The following is a 15,088-nucleotide window of genomic DNA, read 5'->3' on the forward strand; positions in this document are numbered from 1 at the left end:
TACAACTTAATCTTTCCCTGTCAATTTACAGGGACGAAATCTAGGAGTTGTATTTTCTCTCAAAGTTGGACTCATCTCCTTAAATCAGAAATTTAAGCAGTAAAGTATGAAGGATAATTCATTAGTTTTGCTAGATATAAACATCCCAGTACTAAAATCTAATGTAGATAAACGTAAGAAGAAAGGAGAAATGAAATAGTGATAACACAAAATTTATCTGTATCTAAGAGAGTTTACTCTTTTTCGTTTGCCGTAAGTATTCATTAACATTAAATGTTTCACAATACCGATCATTGCTCTCCAGTCGAGGAATATATTTCTTTTTTTAATATCTTTCGGGTAGTTACCATTATCATTGAATCATCATACAAAATCAACTTTTGAAATTATACTCTTTTCTCATATGAGCGCTGCTGCCTATTATAACTACAAGGGGCCTCCTTGTTCTGACCAAAAGACCGTGTGCTAACCGTATAGATTGGTCTAACCAAGGCGGTGGTGGTGTCAATAGGGGAGCCGTCTAATGCAAATTTACAGTGTATTATTGCCGGTCCAGTCTTCTTGACTCAAAGGGGTGTAGGCACGGTTGGTGTAAACAAAGGCAAAAATCTGTACTTACAAATAGATTTTTATAGATAATTCATACTGAAGATCTTCTTATCAAGTGTGTAGCTATGGCATATCGATCTCCATGTCTATGATCGAACTTTATTATCAATGAGTTCACGACTTAGAATATCTAACGATCTAATCACCACCCCTATTTTGCAATGGTAGGTTCTAATCCCAGGGATTGCCTTCATCAGCAAACCTCCCTTGGAACTGCCCAGACGTTCCCTAACTCAACACAAATTATCCCACCTCTCTGTGCGAGATATTTGTTCACAAACACAGGCTTAAATATGACTTGGTGATCACCAAAGCGTGCCAGTTTTCAATTAGTCCCACCCTCTGCTTACAGCCCACGCATGGCATTTGAACTGGGCTCGTTTTGCACATTAGATATCCTGTTGTTTTGTGTATATTTCAGGAACTGGTCCATTTCGCTCAGTAAGTGAATAAACCCACAAGAGTGTACGGGGTGAGGTGTGGCTGAAATGGCGGCGAAGTTTGTACTGGACGTTTGAATGGATCTACCTTGCGGAACTGCCCAGTGCCGTGCGTAGTGTGTATGACAGGAAGAGTACTGCTTTGTGACGGTTTGGAATGACGTCCGATGACGCGTGGATGCGGTGAAGGTTGTGTCAGAACAATTATGGAGGGGGACAAGAATGCAAGATTCGTTTTCCTGACGTTTTCAACTGGATAAAAGATCTTTGTGTGAGAGGGGAAATACGTCCGAAGCACATGTTCTGTCAGATGTGTCCCCGTATCGTGCAATGCCTTGCCTCTCGGTGCCGTAACCAAGACCGCCCGACGCCAAAGCCCCGCGCGAGCCCTTCGGAAAAAGGACCTCGCTAATAGCGGTGACAACACGATACTAGGATCCTCTACCGTGTACTATACAATCGGGGCCAATCTCTACAGCTGAAATCTGAGCCGACCGTGTCACCCTCCCAGTAGTGCTGTAACAAGCCTCGTTTGTGCTGACTGCTCGCACGCAATGTTCTCTCAAGACGCTGCGTCTTAAGAAGGACCTCATCAGACGTCTTACAAGAAAATGCCGAAAAAGGCGAGGACTTTGCGATTCGACAAAACAGTGCGGAACTGCAACATCGGTGAAGAGTTGGGTATCTCAGCTGGATTGCGTGTGGTTTACGTGCCACAACTTACAGCACAGGTGAGTGCGATACGTTGTACGTTATGTCATTGTACCTACGGAAATCTGACACCAACATTCGGATAATTGTGGGGATATTCTTGTTATTGTTGATGTTGTTGCCTATGCTCTGTGATGCATTTCATTTTCTCGTCCTTCATAGTCTGTGCATTCCCTGCTCATTATCGTACCTGTATCTAACGCTTCGCTCTTTCATCTGTTTTGATCGCTGGTAGAAAAACATAGCTGTATCACCTATCAGTATCAATGGTCGCACCGAGAGCAGAAACCCGAAACCACGCGTGGCAGTTGTGACTGTTTGAAAAAAATAACAGTCGCGCTCTAAATTTCCTGACCTGAAAGGAAATATTCTTTTAATTCAAAAGAGTGTGGAGAAAAAAAATCTGTTTTTGAGAGAAAAATCCATCCTCCCTGCTGTGTGTACCCCTCCCCTACTCTAAATCTGGTGGCGTGTCAGCACAGTTTGCATAGGCATATTTGTCTCACAATGGAGCGTTGTGCCGGTACAGGGTCCTGTCATGCCAGGTATGCTTGTATCTTAAATGGTCCTAACACAGAAGACTAGCCCTCTCAGAAAGTGTCCCGTTAAGTGTTTTATATTGTCTGGGCAAAAACACGAAAAGAACGCTCTCAGTACAGAATACGACTCGCGAGGAGGGGGGTGGCGAAGGGGTAAACAATGGACGACATTGGACAATGCCTATCGCGCATGACGAATAGTCGAATACGCCTCTTCAGCAAACAAATGATTTTCACACAGCTGATAATAATACCCACTCCAGCCGTACATAATAATGCACAAAGGCAGGCTTTTTTTCTCGATCATGGTCCGGAAACAGACTACCAATCGGAATGTTTTCTTCTCAAACTTGCCCTATCGGTCAAATAAACCAACACTTGGCTGGCAAAATAGCCTTAACCCTTACAAAAATATTGTGCTATTTTTTTTTCTCTACTGATTCTTCCTGAACACATGGTGTAAAATGCGGGGCGGGATTCTAAAAATAAAGATACTTACAAAAGTAAACAATGCCCGCTCCTTCGTCTCTCCCGCAGCGTGGTAATCACTGCATTTGTTTTCATTTGTAATTGTTTCTTTATTGCTTCCTTTCTTACAATGCAAGTAACATTGAGTAGATATGATGTGTGTATATAAATATATATATATAAGGTGCTATTGTTTTGAGTCTCATCTAGGACTGAAAATAGCTGGATTATTTTTCTACGGAACACTAGGGTATCCGAGAAGCCGCGGAATAAATAGGACAAGCAAACAGCAGAGCAATTCACGACGTCATACCTCTTCTGCTTTCTTTTACAAGAATGCCCCGGTCGACTGGGTGCTTTGTTATGTGTACCCCACGTCGACAGGGCGTTCAAATGGGAGGTCCATGGGGGACTGACCATTTCTGTACCCCATTACGTGACATACTGAACTTTGCAACCACAATAACATAACCAGCCCATATACTATAGTCGAAATTGGACCTCCACCCCCAACAAACGCAAACCTTCCACTGACATCCCTCCCCAACTTCATAATTTCAACCTTTTCTCCCAGCATGCATTGTCTCTTCGTCGCCATAGCAACGTAACATTCTAGTACATGATTCTACCATCTCTGTCCCAGTCTAGGTGCATCTTGTGCACCCGGTAAATATGCATGTTTGAGTTGCCCCTACTCTTGACCTTTGACCCTCGTGGTAAACACCTTCCGAATTGTCATGTCTTTTCATCCATCGGCCATGATGGTACAGTCCTCAATATGTACAGAAAAGAGAGGGGAATTCGTGTCTTCCGTGTTATGACAACAAAGGTAGGTGTGCTACTTGATCAAGTTTCCCTTCCCCATACAGTTCCATAGACATAGACCTCCTTACCTGACGATAAGAGACATTGTCATTCTAATATTTCTCTACACATATATCTCTGCCAAAATCTTCTGATATTCTTCAGCTGTGTGTTTGGTGCTTACGAAGATCTATCACACATCATGCGCATCTATCGCATCTATCGCACACCACGGTTGAGGATCTAACACACACCAAAGGTTTGAAGATGTTTACAAAGGAGTCGTTCCAAGAGCTACTGGGATATCCACCCCGGCCCCTATGGAGAAAAGAAGCGGATCACCCGGCGCGGGCGTCACCAACTAGCAGGAGAAATTATGGGTTTAAGTCGGACAACCGTGGCTCAAAGCACGGGGAGGGTCAATTAAATTAGTGGCTGTTGGGCATTAATCCTCCCTGAACCCGCTCACGCTGGGATAAACGCCACCTTCGTGTCTCTTAGCGGCGTCGGTTTTCTTCGGTGGAGACAGAGGGGTGTCCTCTCCGAGCCTAACTAGATGCCGTCTGTGCTCTATTTTCTGTTTGAGGGGGACGCCAGTGGGGCTTAAATGTAGACACAAAATGCATTTGTTCATTTAGCTTGATATACCTACATAACCTATTTACCAACAGGGAGTCCCCTTATGGCACTTTGTTATGTTACACACCAGAGAGGGAAAAGTCTTCGTACCGTAGAAACCGCAGTGCCCCGACGTCGACTTAACTATTGTTACAAAATAACAGCTAGAATATGCTTCATACTATAGCATTTCAGTCAACTAACTGTGCAAGTTCAGTTTGAAAAGTGTTATTAATTGCAAAAGTAACAACTAACGAGTAACGTAGAATGTTTCATACGTTGAATCCCAAAGATATTAATTGAAGTGAAGAATTGAATCATGACACTGGAAAGATTCATGCTACTGTAAAAATTAACAATAACTTCTGTTTGGGCTCAATAGAAAATATACTAGCGGAAACAAAAGTTTCATACTACACTGACGCAAGAAATATAAACCGCGTGAATAGAAACGCGTCACAATACTTTGTGTCAGTGCAATGCCCATAGAGGTGTGAAGCAATTGTCTGTTAAAACATCTGAATAATGAATAACGATACAGTACGGATGATATAAACGACATGAAAATCAATCATCATAAAATTTTGTACTTCTGTAACGAAAAACAATTATGACCTAACCGTAAACCTGTCATTGCATGTGTTTTGAATATCCGGTCTTTTCCCCACATATTATGAAAGTGTGATACATGATGTATTCAAGATATACATATGACTATAAGTAATTCCGGCTTCATTAACCAATGTCCCGATGTATCGTGACATGGACCAGGAATGACAAGGATGCGTTTGGCTGCGTTCGTCACATCACCGCTTGTTGAAATAAATGTGGGGTCACAGAAAGGTCAGGGTGTACAAGACACTGACATTAATCTTCGAACAAGTGAACAAAAACGCCGTTATACCTGTTCCTTCTTTACGCAGAAGATGGAAATGCTTTCTTTCTGTATGTATGTCAAATCGAACAGATGACGATTTATCTATTTTCGACATGTTTTGGTTCAGTGGCGGGTGGCAAACAGTAGGGGGCGCTTTTGACAAACACGCTGTGCAATATTGGTTGATGTTGTGCATTGCTAGGTGGTTCAGTGTAAAACTAAAAGCTGTCGTAGATTATCACCGTTTGGTGCTTTCATCCTGTGCAGAATAGATATACCCTCTCCTGCTAGTGTAAGCCTTTCGTTATCAATAAAGAAACACAACCAGAATCTTAATGCGATTGCCTCCCCTTGGATTGAACTCGTGCAGCATTCATATCTATCATATCGAAATGCATGTGACTTTTCACGAAGTTCAGCATAGCCTATTTCGTGTTCAGAATATGCCAACATTTTTCTGTAGTAGTCGCTTTAGGCTGTCAATTTTTTTTCTTTATGTCAGTGTTGCGTAATGGGCAATTGAGTCTATTTTGTAATCGGTAAAAATGAATTCTCCTAACGCAGCCAAACGCCCTTCTAATGATCAGACGCATGCGACAGTCATAATTTCAAGGCGATTATTTTTGATATAGATGTTGTTATGTCTCATCCATCCTTGGCGGCGCCTGTGGTAAGGAATCTGGATGGCGAATTCATTCCATTCAGCCCTACCTGTAAGGCATATGTATCAAATGATTTAAGAAAATTGCTATTCCATTCCAATGTGCGGCTCGTTTCCAAGAAATGTAGGTGGCACAGATTGTTTTTCTGTAAACTGGCCTTGTGAACGGTTTGGCCTCAATTCAACAACTTTACAAGTATGTATTTTGTTTCATCGTAAATGATAATTACCGGAAATTTTAACGAAAACTGTAGCACCATTTATATTCTCAAAACAACTTGAAAACTCGAACTTGATAATTTTAGACCAGGTTAAAATGAAGAAACTATAGTGGCAACGTACAAAGGTTTGATTGCTCAGTAGTTGCGTGTTCTTCATACCCCTGTCACATTATCCACGATCTTCGGGCGTATCGATGGACGATCGGCCATATGTAAGATCGATAGAGGGTTGCGCGTATTGAGGGTTGAAACCGTCCCTGGCACATATAAGCCATACTTTGTACTTTGTATGATTGTTGTGCAGTGAAGTTATTATTATAAGCAAGGCTCGTGCGATTGCCGCAGAATCGTCGTCCGATCGATTTTCGCCAAATGGGGTATTACCACCAGTAATAATAAGAATTGTGAGTAAACAAAAACGACGATACTTGTATACATTTGCAGTAAGGCCAAAATATACAAATCATGATATGAGACACAGACTGTTGCAAATACGGAGGAGGACTAAATCATTGCATTTACATTGTACTTCAATAATGTCTGTTGATAAAGTTTCCCATATTTAACGTTCCTTTTCGCATCACCTCCCTTTGAAACTCTCTCCTATCATCTTCACCCACCCACTAATCCGCGCCGCTGCATTCCCTGCCCCTGTCCTGTGCGCGTGTCGTGTGCCGCATTAATTGCAGATTTGTCTTCAATCTCGGCAGTCCGCAGCTGAGTCGGTACGACCTCACGCAATCCGCAGTAACACGGGCCACCAAAACTCCATTTCCTGTCACCGGCTCTTCATTTCCCATTTCATTTCCGTCAACATCAAGATAACAGCGTTATGATTCATGTTCTTCGTGTATTGTAGTTGTCATTGTCAGTAATCCCCCTCCGTCTATTCTCATCTCTTGTGCACTCTAAAAGCAGTATTGACCAGAAATCGACCAGCTTCAGGCAAAGCTAGTATCTAACTTATATGTATGTAATGTAGTCGTTTTACACGTAACAAAAAACACCCTACTTTCATTTCTACCCTTCATTACCGTGATTTTAGAAAGCACTAAACGCTATGTTGAAATCGCTAAGAACGTAGCACCATCAGATATGGCTCTGAATGGCATGTCATTGATTTTACACATGAAGCTTGATGCAACTGGATTAAAACCCCATTTGGAAAGCTCATTTACACGCCCTTGTTATTTCTGAAAGGTGCCTGGGCGAAGCTGATGGTGTCCTGAGCGAAGATAAGGAGGTGCCTGGTGGATACCCGGTGATAGTGGGTGAATTAGAGTTCCGAGTAGAACCACCATCGCCGCTCCAGCCAGACAGGCAGCCGCCGAACCCACTAGGACCCCGCCGTCACAGAAAAGCATTCTTCGGTTCACTGGGAAGACTTATGCGGCTCGTTTAAAGGTAGGAATGACTCAAGTTCTCATGCAAAGAATTTGTCTTTTGTTATATACATGTATGTAAAAACACATCAGACATAGCAATGAATTGTTGTTTTTTATCTTACCTTGAATGTATCTAAAAGTAGTTATTTATTTGAGAACTTCTCAAATAATCAATTAAAACAAAAACTTGACATAGGTATTTTGAAGAGTTCCTCTATTTCAGGGGACTATTTTCGGGCATCTTTAATACACATATATATCCTCTGACTCATTTCCTGACCAGGGGAGCTTGTAATCTCTCGTTTTGTTTCCTGTCTGTTCAAATTCTTACAATTGTATTCTATGTATGGCTCGATCAGAAACCATTTATTGACCACACGCTATTGTGTGGGTGGACCTAGGCTGTTAGACGCGGGATTTTTGCCGTACCCACTTCATGGCTGCTATACACCCACCTTTTATCTTTGCATTATCAAATCATCTATAAACAAACCCTGGCTTCGGAAAGTTTTAAAAAAAACGTTGTTAAAGTAATAAATGTTCTTTTAAGGGAAACGCATACCGAATATGTCCCAGACTTTTATGTGTCTCGTTACGTGTCTACCTCCTTTTCAAGGGCAAACTTTTACCCTACATAAGGCACAATATTGAAGCCTATTTGCTGCCAGCGTTGTAAACTGCACATTTGTGTTTGGCTTAACAGAATTGAGATGACGGGGAAAATTGTTCCCTGTCAGAGGTCAATCGTGGTGTCACCACAACCGTGGTTAGAAGCCGTCACTTGTTATTGCAACCCGCTAACTGCGTGTCACCAATCCGTATACATGAATTCCATACGACAGCGTCAGTCACTTTCCAAACGCCAGGCGTAGACAGGAAACCTGGAGGGACACAGGAGCCAAGCTGACCTGTACTCTTGGTTTTGACAGGTCATGGCTGCGGGTGCCGGCCGATGTGAAGGTGTTTCAGCACTAAGGACAGAATTGTCAATGCGATTACAGTGAATGGGAGAATATAGATGAGACACACACTCTGTGGTTGCCTGGTCAGAACTGATGTGGGCAGATCTGGGGTCTGTCCCTTTATTGAACCCTTATCAGAAACATATGTGGGGTGGCCCTGTCATAGGACCACCTATGGCCAGTATTACAGATCTTCCTGTTATCTCACGTTGCGACGACCATATGTGCTTCTAAGAACAGTATATTGCTGAAATGAAATATGTACTATTTTACTCTCTCAGCAAAGACGCATTTTGCAGACGAACATGCTGTCACTAAAGATTTTTAAAGCAGCAATTGAGCTGAGTATGATGATAAACAGATATGGCTATTTTAAGGAATCATTTTGCTTAAAACGCCACATAATGTTCGTGGTCCGCACTCGAAATCGAAGTGTCACGCCCATCTAAATATTTTGAAATATCGTATGGTTCTCTGAAAATGTAGGTCATAACGTAATGCAGATCAAATCGGGCAATGCAGGTGACTGTGTCAACTAGGACGCGTATAAAGTGCAACATATGGACACGAGAATGGATGAATAATCGCGACAACAAAAACGTACAGGACACTTAACCACCCGTCCATCCTCTCTTATCTAACCATAGAATGACCTAGATGCTGTAAAATTGGCATGTTACTGTGTCATCCGTTGGGAAGCGCAAGCTGGTCTAATTTAAGTTGGTATCTCAGTGCACTCGGGGCACCGGTGCGGCCCTACGGGGTTCGTTTACTGCGGCACTGTCGCCGATTTTTTATAACTCAGATATTTCGTAATACGTAAAAATATGACTCAGAAGACAACAAAATACACAAAACGTAAGAAAAATCATTTGAGATTCGTTGAGTAATCTTTCGTTCCCCGCAGTGCCACACCGGTGCCTAAGTGCAATGATATGCCACCTTTAGCGTTGAGCGTATACTTTCACATGTTCAAGGTGACCGACCTGATGGTAACAAAAGGTGGCCGCGCTTGATTGCTCGTCAGACATTACCTGATTTCCCACGTTGCCCGGTAATTAGCGGATAATTTGGTGTGATTGCAATGTTACTAACCTTGGGAGTAGAGCTGTCAGTCAAGCTCGCGTTAGTGAGCGACACTTGTGCCTTTTAGTCAAGGGAATTGGCAATGGGGCACCGACATGGGTCACTTTATGACACACGGCGACAGGCAATGTCACAGACCTGCATTTCCCAATTTCAGCGTTACTTTATAGAGTTAAAGAATATCTCTAGTTAAGGAAAGGACATTCCTGCTGACAAGTCAGTAGTAAACGAACGCCTTGTATCTTGTAGAAGCGGTCACATAGCTGTACTTAAAAGCTTTGCAATAAAAGATGCCACCCTCACGACGCACACACCAACGCACACATACATCATTTCTTACATCTATTGTTTAAACAATCGCCTCCCCATACCGGAAAGGCATCTTGAGTTTCAGTAATTCAAAGGACATGAGGACGAAGTTCGTAAATATAAAATGCCTAATTAAATTTTGAACGATTATATTGATTGAATTAAATGTTGCTTGAATTTGAATGGGTGCATCTGATGTACAGTATTTAGTTACTTTTTAAATAACTGTATGATTATTGAATAACACAAAAACACAACAGTCTGAGGAGTTTAGCGGCATCTTATACAATGAATCCCTTCCTTCATTTGTTACTAATATTCTGAATGAAAGGCATTGTTTTTCGACTGAATTATGTGTGTATTTGGCTCTGAATGGCAATATTGACAGGTTTGTGATAGCAAAACCTGTATTATTTTCTCTTGGGACTTGTCTTAAATGAATAAGAATGGATAGGCGAACCCGCGAAGCAACAAATAAGATTAGTGTGGCCCTATATCGTCATAGCAGTTGTGATCGGTCAAACCTCCGCTTGGAAAATGTCAGCTCTCCCCTCCGGGAGACCATCAAGCCAGCAGATAACGAGACAATCACGATAGTAGCATTCTGTGACCTCGCTCATCTGTCCTGTTACATTTGTGATGCTTCAGCTCTCGATTTAATTGCAAGAACATATCAGATGAGTGGAATCTTCTTGAATCTACCCGAACATTACTGAGTTTTTTATTGCCTCTTGAATGTTATGCAATACACAGTGGTTCCACATTCAAGCAAACTGGCTTACATCAACGTTAATGTACGGCACCGCTGGACAGAACATTATAAATTAAGTATAACAGAAAACATATAAACTGGAACGTCAAATATACAGGAACAGAGATGGACAGTTGAATTACAGCAAAGAAAACAACTTTGAGTTGATGTTAGGATTTGTGTTTACCAAAACATCTTCATCACCTTTGTTATTTTCCTTTAACATTCAGTCCCTTACCTAGTCAGCCGTATAGGCAACATTGCGTTATACAATAGGTAATAACGGGGGACAAAGGTAAGAACAAAACAGTTTCTAAATATAGCCAATATCATTTGACTATATCATGCCAAGAAGTATTGAAATACTCGTAAATCAAAAGCCTTTTGTGAATCACGGCACTTATTCTTATAACCAACTATTAACTAACAAAAGATAATAGCTTGTGAGATGAACAAATTGTTTTGTACACAATACCATATTTTGAAGATGAGAATAGGACTGAAATGGACCTGGACATTAAAAAGACTCCTTGCTAAAATAGGGGTTAAAATTAAAAGGAAGAAGGAACAGAAGGGAGGCTTAATTGTAATGTGCAATATGATCTGTGCACATCATTCAAAATTAGCAATTATTGTCAGCATTTCAAAAGTAATACCGGATGCTCTCTATAAAAACTTTGTGTACACACAGACACAGACACGCCCAAACAATGCTTCACTTCCTTTGGGTGAAGTAAACGTAGTTCGGTGTGAGGTGTCTTATTCGAGCTAACAGCCTCCCTTGACACCTCTACTTGTAGCAATGCTGGCAATTAACATGTCCTTGGAGAATAATGTACCGGTATGGGAATGTACTGTTGGAATAAAAAAACAAATTGCTGGCGGTGTAGAAGTTGGCAACAATAGTGTGCTCAAGTAGGTGCCGGGACAGCACCGTGCCCCCCTCCCCACTTCTGCCAGACTCTGATAGAACATGGTCAATTGACATCAACCTTTGCCAAACCTGTCTTCATGAGGAACTTGAAGCATAATAACTTGCAGGTCTCACTCCTCTTACCAGATAGGCGAAAGTTATTCTTATATTTTCCCTGCTGGGCTTCTTTCCCTGCAAGTGAAATGCACTCTTCCTACACCATCTGACTGAAATTAGTAGAACAGTTTACTTCCGAAATGGGAGGGGGTTGCTACAAAGAACGGCATGACATGCGCTCAATTGAACACGTGCTCTCTCATATTTCTGCATATTTATTCTCCTCTGCCGTGCAGGTTTGTGTTTTTGTAAGTCGTTTGCGTTTGCTACAGCCGTAAAGAACGCTACAATAACAGTCTGTAATCTAGTATTGATAACGAGCCACCCCACCCTTTGGCGGTAATGTACCGGTCCTTTGCATATCGTGGCGTAGGAGAATTGATAGGCGCGGGAAAAGCCGGTCCGAGTCACGCGCACTTGCTGTCGGCTCTTAGAAACGCTCGGGGCGCGAACAGCACAGACAAATATCCGGTCCAGACCACCACTGACGATGCAAGGTTGGTGGACTAGCGCTAGCGTCACGATGTTTTCTAAATGTAGGTGAGGTGAATCATTTGAATTGTATGGCGTCTCCTGAGCGGATATTCAATATAGTGTACTGCTCTTCTACATACGTAGCACATAATACGTCTTGTTTCACAAGGAACAGATTTTTGACAGTTTGAATAATAGAGTTTTGTCTTTCTTTTCCTTTGCCCTGCTGGCTGTGGTCCATCTATGACTTGTGTATTCCATGACATTGGTATTTTTAATGTAATCGTATATTCTGGTATTGCGGAAGCGATGGAGCCAAGTTCTTTGTTCACCAAACGTCAGTTTGTCAGCGGCATGAATGTGGTGCTGACCGATATACGAAACAATAGCAAACCGCAACCAACCAAACAAAGGACAGCATGGAAAAGCGTTAAGAAAATGGTGCTCTTTTTGGTGTGTTGGACTATCATATACATGACGTGGTTCTGTGCCCGTTTTGTGTCAACCTAACGTCAGACGGGCATGATTGAGGCCTGGTATGGAACCACGGGACTCGACTTGGCTTTTTAGATAAATCACCAATGAGAGCGTTACTCGGTCGCTAATACAGTACTCCTCCAAGCAGAGGTTAGGCTAGGGCTGTTTTTGACGATTTTTAGGCGTTTTCATCAGGCTTTCTATTTTGTACCGTTTTCTTGATGTCTCGCGGCCGCCCTATGAAAGAAAGCCGGAAGAAAACGCCTAACAAACGTCAACAAACAGCCGGTGCCTAACCTCTGCTTGGAAAGTACTAATACAGCATGATCTTAACTTAAGATATCGAGAGCAACCATTATCTCCAAGCAGATGTGTAATTTGGCTAGTCTTTTGATTGATCTTTACGGATGAAAATATGTACATACACAAAGGAGTCAAACTGCATGTAAAAAATGCCAGGTGAACCATGTATCTGCTTGGAGATAAGGTAGCTGTACCAGACACCACTCAAAGCCCGTCTGGTGATACCACATCCACTATGTAATCTGCTCCATGTGACTTGTACGATTACCAATAATATATTTATGGCATGTTATCATCTATTTTAACACGAGTATATCTGTTATATTCTCCTGTGCATAGCGGGCAGAATCATTGGTTAGAATTCGTTTAATTCATACCGCAATTTTAGAGATGTGACAAGACGCTCCCTTTCTTTCTGCAGTTTTGATGAGTATCGATGCAGGTACAGTGATAAAACGTCCTCGTTTTATTTGACATAGACTATAGAAGTGACAAAATAAAACGTTTGGCAAGCCCTTCCTCATCTTTATGTAGATATTGGAATGCTAAATCATTGCGATTTCTAATCTGTCTGTACTGTGTCTACGAAAGGAGGTTAACCTCCTTGGTCTACGTACTGCATCGTCCACAGAAAAGGGCAACCAGGGCAAACATCCACCGGATGCCATAATACTGCCACACGATAGAAAAATACATGAATTTTAAGCGGTTCGAAGAGATGTACCAAGACAGCATCAGTAATCCTCAGGTATACACATGTTTTGTTGTTAAACACAATCTTGAGAAGGCCTAAATAACAATACGTTTATGGTGTGGCGGTGTGGAATTTGATATTAGATCTGCTTGCTTTGTATATCAATAGGAATATGTGTTTGTCTGATTGTTTGTTTGTTTGTTTGTTTGTTTGTTTACTTGCTCGAATACAAACTTCAAATCATAACATTAGTGTGCCCGACAAACCTTTCTATGGACATAAGTCCTCACGTGAAGTACACTGCCGGTACACGTGTAATGATTTCTTCGTGAATATAAATCACTGCCTTTCAGGTGGTATCTCACTGCACTTGGCACCGGTGTGGCACTGCGGGGTTCGAAAGATTACTCAACAATTTCTGAGATAAAGAACTAATTTCATACAAAATCGGCGAAAGTAACACAACAGTGGCGCAGTGAACGAACCCCGCAGTGCCGCACCGGTGCCCCAAGTTCAGTGAGATACCGCCTTCAGATACCTTTATTAAAAAACGTTGTAAAGTGAGTAATCATCCTACTAATAGCCAGCGACAAGAAGTGCTCCTTGGGGAAGTGAAGCATCTCTAGTTGGTAATTAGTCTGATTCTGTAGTTGGAGCAGGATAGTCATCCCGGGCATCAATCTTTCTAGACTGAGCTTTCTGTGTTGCTGTACCTCTCGAGCTCAGTCACTCCAATTTCTCTTCACGTCTTCAGTGACGTGAAAATGTGACTGTACCGTATGTAGACACATTGTCTCGTTCAGGAATCCGTCTTGAAACGTCACTTCCGGTAGCCATCGCGCGCGCACGATCGTTTTTATTACCAGCAGCACGTTTTGTCGCAACACTACTTTTTAGTCACCACCGCTTGAGAGCTATCAGGCGTGCTTGTTGTGTCGCAATGTAACATGTAATTGACTTGAGTACCGATAGTTACATCCGCTAAGTATGGACTTTTTTTTACATAATTGAATACCGCGTGCTTGTCCAAGGTTACACAAGAGGACAAGAGGGTCACGATTATTACTCCATGATATATGGATGGCATCCGCGCGCATCAATTTTCAAAAAAACTTTCTCAGCCATACTGGGAATCGTACAAAGCAGCTGTAAAATGAACAAATGTATGCTATATATTGCAAAAAGAAAATCGGAAAAGTAACACTAATGTCATAGACTGCCTAAGTCGATTCGTAATTCAAAGAAGAAGATACAGAACAATAATCTGTGAGTTAAGTTATTTGATCAACCTTCCTGACCACTTAATGAAGACAACTTTTTTTCAAATTTTGGGGTCTAGTATAATCAAATCCAAATGGCCTTACCTAACCATTTGGTATGAAGCGAAGTCTTCACACAAAAAGTTGAAAGTTTTGGGTGTCAAAAATCTTCTTTAAAAATGAAGGTTATTTTCAGGCAAAGAAATCTTTGTAGCCTAAGCCTTGCGATCATGCAATGTTGGAGCATTTTGCTGTTGTGAATAGGTAATGTTAAGGCTCCATCTTTAATTCAGGTTAATAAGATGATAATCATAACCCAGCCGTTTTGAGTAGGCCCCCGTATCCGTGTTACCGACTTTAATTCCACTAAAGGTCAGGGTTCTTTTCAAACGGGTATTATCCATGGATAA

At 41.8% G+C, this 15,088-nt stretch overlaps 1 protein-coding gene across 5 annotated transcripts in view; it reads left to right on the forward strand.

Annotated features, from left to right (window-relative positions):
- Positions 1–838: 838 nt before the first annotated feature.
- LOC118430444 overlaps positions 839–15,088 on the forward strand; it is a 28,397-nt gene continuing 14,147 nt past the window's right edge. Inside the window, exons 1-2 of one of the 5 annotated variants that reach the window (XM_035841312.1) lie at positions 839–1,780; positions 7,149–7,352. The gene's annotated coding sequence lies outside the window, so the exon portion shown is untranslated. Of the gene's footprint in view, positions 1,781–3,418; positions 3,597–7,148; positions 7,353–11,825; positions 12,012–15,088 lie in introns of those variants that run through there. The other 4 variants (XM_035841314.1, XM_035841317.1, XM_035841315.1 and 1 more) reach the window with 4 other exon arrangements.

The sequence above is a fragment of the Branchiostoma floridae genome, chromosome 14 (assembly GCF_000003815.2).
Source record: "Branchiostoma floridae strain S238N-H82 chromosome 14, Bfl_VNyyK, whole genome shotgun sequence".
NCBI lineage: Eukaryota > Metazoa > Chordata > Leptocardii > Amphioxiformes > Branchiostomatidae > Branchiostoma > Branchiostoma floridae.